Source organism: Anguilla rostrata, chromosome 3 (assembly GCF_018555375.3).
Source record: "Anguilla rostrata isolate EN2019 chromosome 3, ASM1855537v3, whole genome shotgun sequence".
In the NCBI taxonomy this organism is placed as follows: domain Eukaryota; kingdom Metazoa; phylum Chordata; class Actinopteri; order Anguilliformes; family Anguillidae; genus Anguilla; species Anguilla rostrata.
The window spans coordinates 11787743-11796390 of record NC_057935.1 but is presented as its reverse complement, the minus strand read 5'-3'; the positions used below and the strand labels follow the sequence as shown (position 1 = coordinate 11796390).

At 38.7% G+C, this 8648-nt stretch overlaps 1 long non-coding RNA gene across 1 annotated transcript; it reads left to right on the top strand.

Moving 5' to 3' along the window:
- The first annotated feature begins 6593 nt into the window (after positions 1 to 6593).
- Positions 6594 to 8467, top strand: LOC135250153 (uncharacterized). The gene is made up of 2 exons (XR_010328866.1): positions 6594 to 6833; positions 7625 to 8467. It is a non-coding gene; the product is annotated as an uncharacterized LOC135250153 (long non-coding RNA).
- The last annotated feature ends 181 nt before the right edge of the window (positions 8468 to 8648 follow it).

The following is an 8648-nucleotide window of genomic DNA, read 5'->3' as shown; positions in this document are numbered from 1 at the left end:
TAATGAAACATATACATGTTTTAGTTAGATAGACAGTAATATATCGCTCCTTTTTTATACAGATTTAAAACAAAAGCAAAATGGATCAGTTTATATAATTCAGTGTGTGACATTTAAAACATCAATACTCACAATGCCCATGCTGTACTGGATGAAAATGTGTAACATGCCATTTTCATGGGTGCATGTGGTATACATTGCTTACTGTAGACAATAGTGATTTAAGCCACTGCTTTCATTAAATGCTGAAACACATTAGATTTTGGTTTTCGTTTAATTTGATTTCTTGAGAATTTCACACCTCTGTTCTCTCTCACCAAGGAGGCTTCCAATAAGAAGTGATATAACACATGATAATTTACCACCTGTCAGTCATTAGAAGTGAAAGCAGTGAATACACTTTCCATGCCATATATTTAATAACCACAAAATTCCAATACATGGAGGCTGAGGGGGTTGTTGAGTGGCATGTCCTGTTAAAGCACCGGTTCTTAGTACAACAACACACCCCAAAGTCTGGAATCCTGCATTGGAACTGTATCCTGTCCTAGAGCTGACTGTGGTCAGCGGCCTTGAAGAGGGTACACAATAAAATACACTCCAGGAGCAAGCGGTTCATTTGGCAGTATTTCCCATGCCTCGTTTTGAAAAAGAGTGATTCCTCTATTCAATCAGGAGGTTGTACATCTGCCCACTGTCCACCTGTACCAGCTGCACATGAAGTCAACACCTCCAAAGCAATGACTGTGCAGACCAGCTGGCAAGCTGCAGAGTGTACTGGCTAGCAGCAGGCAGATGCATGCTCACCTGCGACCTTCCAAACTGATGAAGGACATTGCCATTATGGGACAGTCTGGCAAATGTGATTCTGGTCAGGCAGTCCAAGTCGGGAGAATGAAAAAAAAAAAGATGTGAAATAAATTGATTTAAATAAATTATATAAGTAAAGACGCAGAGAAAGGGTTTGACACGGAAGCTTCTTCGAAAGTGGTGCCACAACGGTGAGAGAGATCCTGTGCATGTGTGGTGCACATGGCCTCTCATCTATACAGTATATAAACTTACACTCACACACTCAAATGCACAAAAACAACTGCAGGCACACACTGGTGAAACACAGACAGGCCAGGCTGTGCGACAGCAGGAGAGGGGGTGTGGAGGGAATGCAGTTTGGGGCAGTTTCACAAACTGGTGTTCATTTCATATTCAAATACAAATGGAAAACAGCGCACAAACTTAAAAAATTAACAGGTTACAGAAATTCTGACGCCCTTAATCTCTGCCAAAGAATATGACGCTCACAGGAGCTTTCACATAGAGCAAGTGACCATGCAATATACACACACCCCCAATATTACAATGAGGAGAGGAGAGGACATGGCAAAATGAAAAAATACAATACAAGCAAGGAAGGAGATTTTTTTTTAAAAGAAAGTTTGCTTGCCCTCCTTTGGAATGACAACATTAGAACTTGGGCAAGAAATAGCCACCAATAAATACTGTCCACACAGAATGTGTGTATTATATGGAATGTGTGTATTATGGGAGCTTCAAAAGCAGATTATACAAACTATACAATTACCCACAGATCATGAATAGACGAATGCTGCATGAATATACTGTGTAATTTCTATACACAGTAACATGTACAGTAATCTGTTCTGTTCTTTAATGGCTGCTTTGTCAGTTCACAGTCATTATGATTTGTGTGTGTCCTGCACGCACTGCACTTAATAACAGTGGCACTGAGAACTCTTTAGGAAATATAAATCCTATGATTAAATCGGCTGATGTACTCATGATCTGACGACTGTGTGCAGGGCCGGCCCGTGGCATAAATGGTCTATGCGGTTGTTTAGGGCCACAACTGCTAGGGGGGGCCACACAAACACGAGGGGGGGGGGCCACAGGATCCAATGTTTATCTAAGGTAAATAACGTTATTTTCGTAATTACGTTATTTATCCCCTATCATGGAACTAGCAGTATAAATTTATAATGGAATGACAACAGAACATTTCATAATAATGTAATGTAAGTAGGATTTTACCATCAGGATTCAAACCGCCCCCCGCTCAACAGAATCCAGCACCAACCACCCCCCCCCCCGCCCGAACCCACGCGCTGAACAGAATCCAACAGGCCCCCTCCCGCTGGAACGCTGTTTAGGGGCACCAAAATCCTAGGGCCGGCCCTGACTGTGTGGAACTTTTACACTTTAACCAGTGCAAAAAGGTCACGGAATTTTGCATTTTAAACTGAATTCATGCTGGAAGACTGAAATTCAAGAGGCATGAAGGAAATCAGAGGAAAGGGTGGGATATTGGACGTACCTGAATTAAACATGGGGGGAGAGGTGTTAGATAAATAAACTAAATAAAACATGAACATAGATAAGAGAAATGCATGGAACGGGAAAAGAGAAAGTTGGAGGTCAGAAAGATAGATGAAGAGGGAATAGTAGCGAGGAGAAGGAGATAAGATACAAGGATGAAGAAAGTGGAATAAACCAAATGAAAAACAAATTCTTGCAAACCTATCTAATTATTCTTCATATGACTCACACACTACACCTGACATGGCTGCAAACACAGCCTGCGTAACTAAACTGCTTGGAAGATGTCCACATGAAATACAGAACAGAATGGTCTTAGTCTAAATTTTATTTTATTTTACATTTTGGATCCAGACAGGATTCCACCAAAGAAGCCAGTGTCCTTATATGTGTTAACACAAATTAAAATGCAAAATACTTCATCAAGGGGCCATTAACTGAAAAATAACTAAGAATTCCATGTGAACCACTGTCACTAAATATAACAACAAAAATCAAAATAAAATAATCACAATTACAACTAATATTTGTAATATAGGTAATTACATTTTACTCACAGTTGTGATAAGACATACAATAAACTTAGTGGTCCAATAATCAAGAGAACAAAAATATGTATTGGAGATTGATTACACGCCCCACAAGAGTTAATTCCTATTTATGCACAGAAAGTTATTATGGAAAAGGTATGTCAAGTCATATTAATGGATCTATTATAGCATTAAACAATTATAATATGTTTGGCTATTCAGAACATAATGAGTTGATAAAACTAAATGATACATATAGTCTCTGATACAGTCTGCTCTGTTCTTCACCACTGAAGTTCAGAATGTTCTCCAGACATTTCATTTACTGTGCACACTTGCAATTATATACACTCTAGTACAAAAAAAGTATTCTGGAAATAAAGCAAAAGAGGGAGATTTAGGAGGGGGTGGCACTGCCAGCAACAAAGAAGGCAGGAGAGGGGCAGCCATGTTGGGTGCCAGACTAATTAAAGGGAATTAGCTCATTAAGCAGTTCATTAAGTCACAGAGGTTGGAGAAAGAAAGACTGCTAATTTTGCACACTGATTGTGACAGACAGAAGGAACAGAAGAGAGGGGAAAAGAAGAGATGAAGATGGGGACAAGAGGCAAGGAACAGATAAATTAAACAAAAGAAAAAATGGATTAGGGAGAGAAAATTACAGACGAGATATGGAAGATAATGTTTAAGCTCTAAATAAGACAAATCTCTCTCCAAAAACTAAAAATGGCACCCAATTTTCCAGCAGTACTTTAATATTCCACATCAAAATTTTAGTAATATGTTCAGTGATTTTGGGCTATGCCATGCTTTAACACTGGGAACACAGAACAAGATAGAATTCTAGGTACAGACACACTCTGATCAAATAAAAAACATTTTAACCTTTTTGAGTATGCACCTTGACCTCTAAGCAAAATGCATGCACTGACACATTGCATAAAAAGTTGACAGTTGCTGATAACCACAAAAAGCACAGATGCACAGTGATACACACACTGATTGCAGGGCACTTTCAGGAAACAGTGTTGTCATGGCAACAGAATAGAGTGTTACAGTAGCAATCAGAGAGAGAGAGGATGGGGGGGGGGTCATTATTGACTAAGCTATCAACAAAGAGGAATTTAGAGACTGCAGAACAGAAAAGGCAGCTGTGTCTTGTCACATATGTTTGAGTGCTTTATGAATTTTGTCAAAGATTAATTTTAAGCATTACTCGGCATGATATAATGTGAATGCATGAACATAAAGTTTGACTAAATCTATCTGAGCACTTTCATTTTAAGGCAACACTTTCTGATTGTGATCGCCATATAACATACGGTCCTGTGCTACTCAATGCAACTCAATATCAACTCAAATACAGCTACATCTTTTTTAGTACATAACCACCAGCACAGTTGCCATTGCAGAGGGGTGTGCAGACTTGTCACTGCTGGTTATGGGCTTACGAGATGGCCTGGCTGATCAGTGGTGCTAAGGACTGCCGTTTAAGCATAATTATTATAGATGGCGGAAAGAGCCGAGAAAAAAAATGACGATGATACTGTTCTGCCATTAATCAACGGCAGGTCAGAATGAGAGAACAACAACCAAAGAACTACTACGACCAGCCATATCATTCAGAACAACCGAATGGATGGTCCCATTTGAGGAAAAGTACAGCGCATACAGTGTAGTTACATTAGGCCAGCAGCCCTTTCCCATACAATCCTTACTAAATTTGACCTCGTTGTTAATTCAGCAAGTGTTAATTACATTAATTAAAAATTCAAAGGTATAAGTAAATGTTCTGCTCAGTTTCCCAATACTGTGCAAATATATGACAGTAGTACTATAATAATACTTTTCAAATTATAACATCACAACGACATATGAAGTGCACAAAGCGAAAATGTATATGGAAAATTGTATAAGCTGGTCTTGTAACCAAAAGGTCACAGGTTCAATTGCCAGGTTGGACACTGTCGTTGTACCCTTGAGGAAGGTGCTTAACCTACACTGCTTCAGTATATATCCATCTGCATCTGCTAAATGCTTCAACCATCCTTGAAATTCCACTAATACCAAATCACAAAATATGAAAACAGTAATTTCTTTCCATTTATTAAAACCATTTGTACTTTTTAGCAATATTTTATATTTTGTTGTATTTTAAACTGTATTTTATTCTCCGACTACATATCCTCTGATATGTCATATGAATTTTTAAGTGATTCACTGCAGTCTGAGGTGCATATTCCCAACCTGTATTTGTAATGAACACTTCACGGCACATTCCGTTAAAACAATACTTTGCTGTTGGGGAACTGCGTCAATGCTCTGCCTCTTTGACACTGATGAATACATCCACACTATCAGCACTTATCTACACTCAGTACACCCACGCACTGTGACTCACATGTATAGAGACATACACACAGCCTATCTCTCTCTCTCACACACTCACACACACACATACACACACACAGACACACACACACTTGCATTACCACTAAACTACAAGTGCATATACAGAATATTAATACAAATCAAGCACATAATGTACACCGCCTGTGCTGAAAAAAACAAACAAAAAAAAAAAAAAAATACACCAAAGACCAGCATAAATTCCAAGCTGGTTAATGGTGCTTTGTTGCTGGTCCAAGCTGGGCAGAGTTGGTTTTATGCTGGTCAAGCTGGCACTCCAACTTAATCAAAATGATAACAAAAATAACTGTGCTGGTACAACAGCTACATTAAGCTGGTAAGGAGATTTTCAATTTTGTCAAGCTAGACCAGTGGGTTCCAGTAATGTGGTGCCCAGTATAACCATCTATCAGTGATCTATGGTGTGTTTTTTTTCAGAAGGGCACAGTGATCCACTCATTCCTTTTTAATATGTAGTCTAAAATGTTATGGGTGCAGCATAATTTATGCAGTGAACCTGCATGTATTCTAACAATTTCTGTGTTCAGTTTGATTAGTGTGCGCATCAATGGAAGGGCTTAAACCTCAATATATTACAGAAGCAGGCTACGGTATATTATCTACATACAACAGACACAGGCAGCCCACAAAAAGCAGACATAAGGAATGGTACCACATGAAAAAATCTCACATCAGGCCCCACAAACCAAGGCCACCCCTGTACAATTTCAGCACAAAGCCTGAGGGCGCCCTACCAGTCAGGGCCTTTGCAACCATCCAAAGCCCCCCCCCCATTGTGGGCTAAATTTTTATCTGAAACAACAGGTGATGGTGATAGGCCTTACCTATTCTAAATGCCACGCCGTGTTTCTGTTAAACGCTGCATGGGTGACACCCACTGGACAGAATTCAGTATCGCAGTTATTCACTATGAGTTGTTTTATAAATCTGGGGTTTGGTCAATTGAATGCAGATACATCAAAATATTAATAGGCCATCATCAGAGGATCTTATTATGTGATTTATAAAATAAATTCTAATAATAACTATTCATATAATATAGTCAGGGCTATTTAGAAAAATTGTCATTTTAGAAGTGAGAAAAAAACTAAATTGTAAACATGAAATTCTGAAGTATATATTGTACGCCTAATTTTCAAGCAGTTATCTTAAAATGTAGAAATAATTGTAGGCTAATTTCCATAGACAGTAGAAAACTTCATTACACCTAAAAAAAATCTTGTGTAACTGAATGCATCCCAGAATGCAACACGATTGTGGTTTGTATGAATAGTAATTCCGCACTGATCCAGAGTCAGTTTTCCGAAACCTAAACACAGCTCCAACGATTTTTAAACCGATCTTGAATCAGTACTCGGGTATATCCGGACCATTAGGTATCTTTTTGGAACACCAAAATACTAGTCCGGGAGCACTGTTAGAATGAGCAGTATCAATTCATTTCTTAGCGCCGTGGCCCTGGCTGGAGCGATCGGTATTGGCTATGGAATGTGGTCAATTATATCGCCCGGAGAAGAAAGACGAAAGGAGCTTATCAAGGTAGCAAGTAAACGATAGCTAGCTACTAGCTAGCTCCACAGCTGCAACCGAATACATAATCAGAGTGGATTGCTGTCATGATCATTTTCTCATGATATTATGCCGCCTTTTCATTGTTTTTACCTCATGCTTATTGACGCGCACTTAAGAGACATGCCTTCAGCGTCTTTTGCAGTAACGTTTTAGTCAGCAGACCAGCTGTAACGTTATTTTAATAAGTTAAGCATTATGTTATATATAAAACTTAAGAGCTTACTTTTCTGTGATGAAATGAACTTGGCATCTCATGTTCGTCTCTTAATTGCTCAGCATTGTTGATACACTGTTTTAAAATCCACCGTTATAATTACCCATGATTCCTCCTTTGCTTGAAAGGTCAGAATTCAGTGTATTTTTCACTTAGGAATTGTGTGTTCTCGTGGAGAAAGATTATTATAGGAGACAACTATTAGCTCAGTTTCCTTTGCAAATGTGTGTGTGAATGGCTTCTTTACCCGTGGGGGGCAAGACTGTGAAGTTTGCAGAGTGGATGTGTTGCCAGCAGTCCTTTCCCTCAAAATACTTACTACAGTTGACCTCATTGTCAATTTAACAGGTGTGAAAAATGCATTTAAAAGACTGTGATACTATAATTAAAAGAAAATAATAATGTCACTATCATATATGAAGCAGACAAACAGAAAATGTATTCATCACCACTGAGTTTAATTTGATATCAGTGAACTGCGGTTTCATACAAAGAAATCAGCAGGTTCTAATTCTTCTGTTCTTGTTGATGCGCTGGCTATCAGAATCTGCCGGAAGCAAACCCCGTGCGAATGGAGGAGACTCGGAGAAAAAACGCTTTGATGCTTCAGGTGCTGAAGGAGGCGGCGGAAACCAACGACAACGTCCTCGCTCGATACAGCCAGAAATAAGCAATTTAGAAAAGCTTCCACTCGACATAAAAGGGACAACAGGGAAAGACGTGCAAGGAACAACTTTAAATGAAGGAGTGAGACAGACGGATGGATCCAGAGACAGGACTATGTGATTAAAACACCTTGGTCTCCACAAATGTAGTAGTCTGACATGGACTGTGTGCATGAGTTTCTCATTTTCAGTTTTTCACCTGAAGATAATTAAGCATGTAAATAAATGCTAGTGATTATAAAAAGCAGATTTTTCATGACAAACAACAAAATGTGAGACAGATGGACTGACAAGGCTGTATACCTTTTTTCCCTTGGGCAACATTAAAATGTTTATCTATTCCTGTAAGAGGCAGTGTAAATTCAAGAACTGTAATGTGGTATGTGACTATCAACAGTGTACGGGTGCATTTTAAATACAAATATATGAAACTTGACATTTATTGAGTATTCATCTTGAACAACTGAAAATATGTTGGCTTCAGGCAGATTTTTATTATGGTCTCATACTTGCAAGATATGGAATTTTCCTATAAATTCAAAAAGCACATTGTGTGATGCAATTAAGTCTCACTGATAAATTTTGATTGTTACTTTTCATGTTTTGATGAAACCATGTACAATGCAGCATAACCACACCACACAACAATCACTGCTCCTCTAGTATTAGTATATATGCTCATTATTCAAGTTTCCCTCAATAAAATATTTGCTCTGAAGTCAGACACGCACAATGTAAGTACCTGCACAGTATGATGCTAAAAAATATCTCTGCAGACTACACGGCATAAAAAGTCAGTGTGCCATGTTCTTAAGCTATTCCTTCTGACCAGCCATCTGGAGAACTCAGTGGGGTGTGTCATTCCATTACATTACATGCATTTTTACATTGCCCACGTACCCA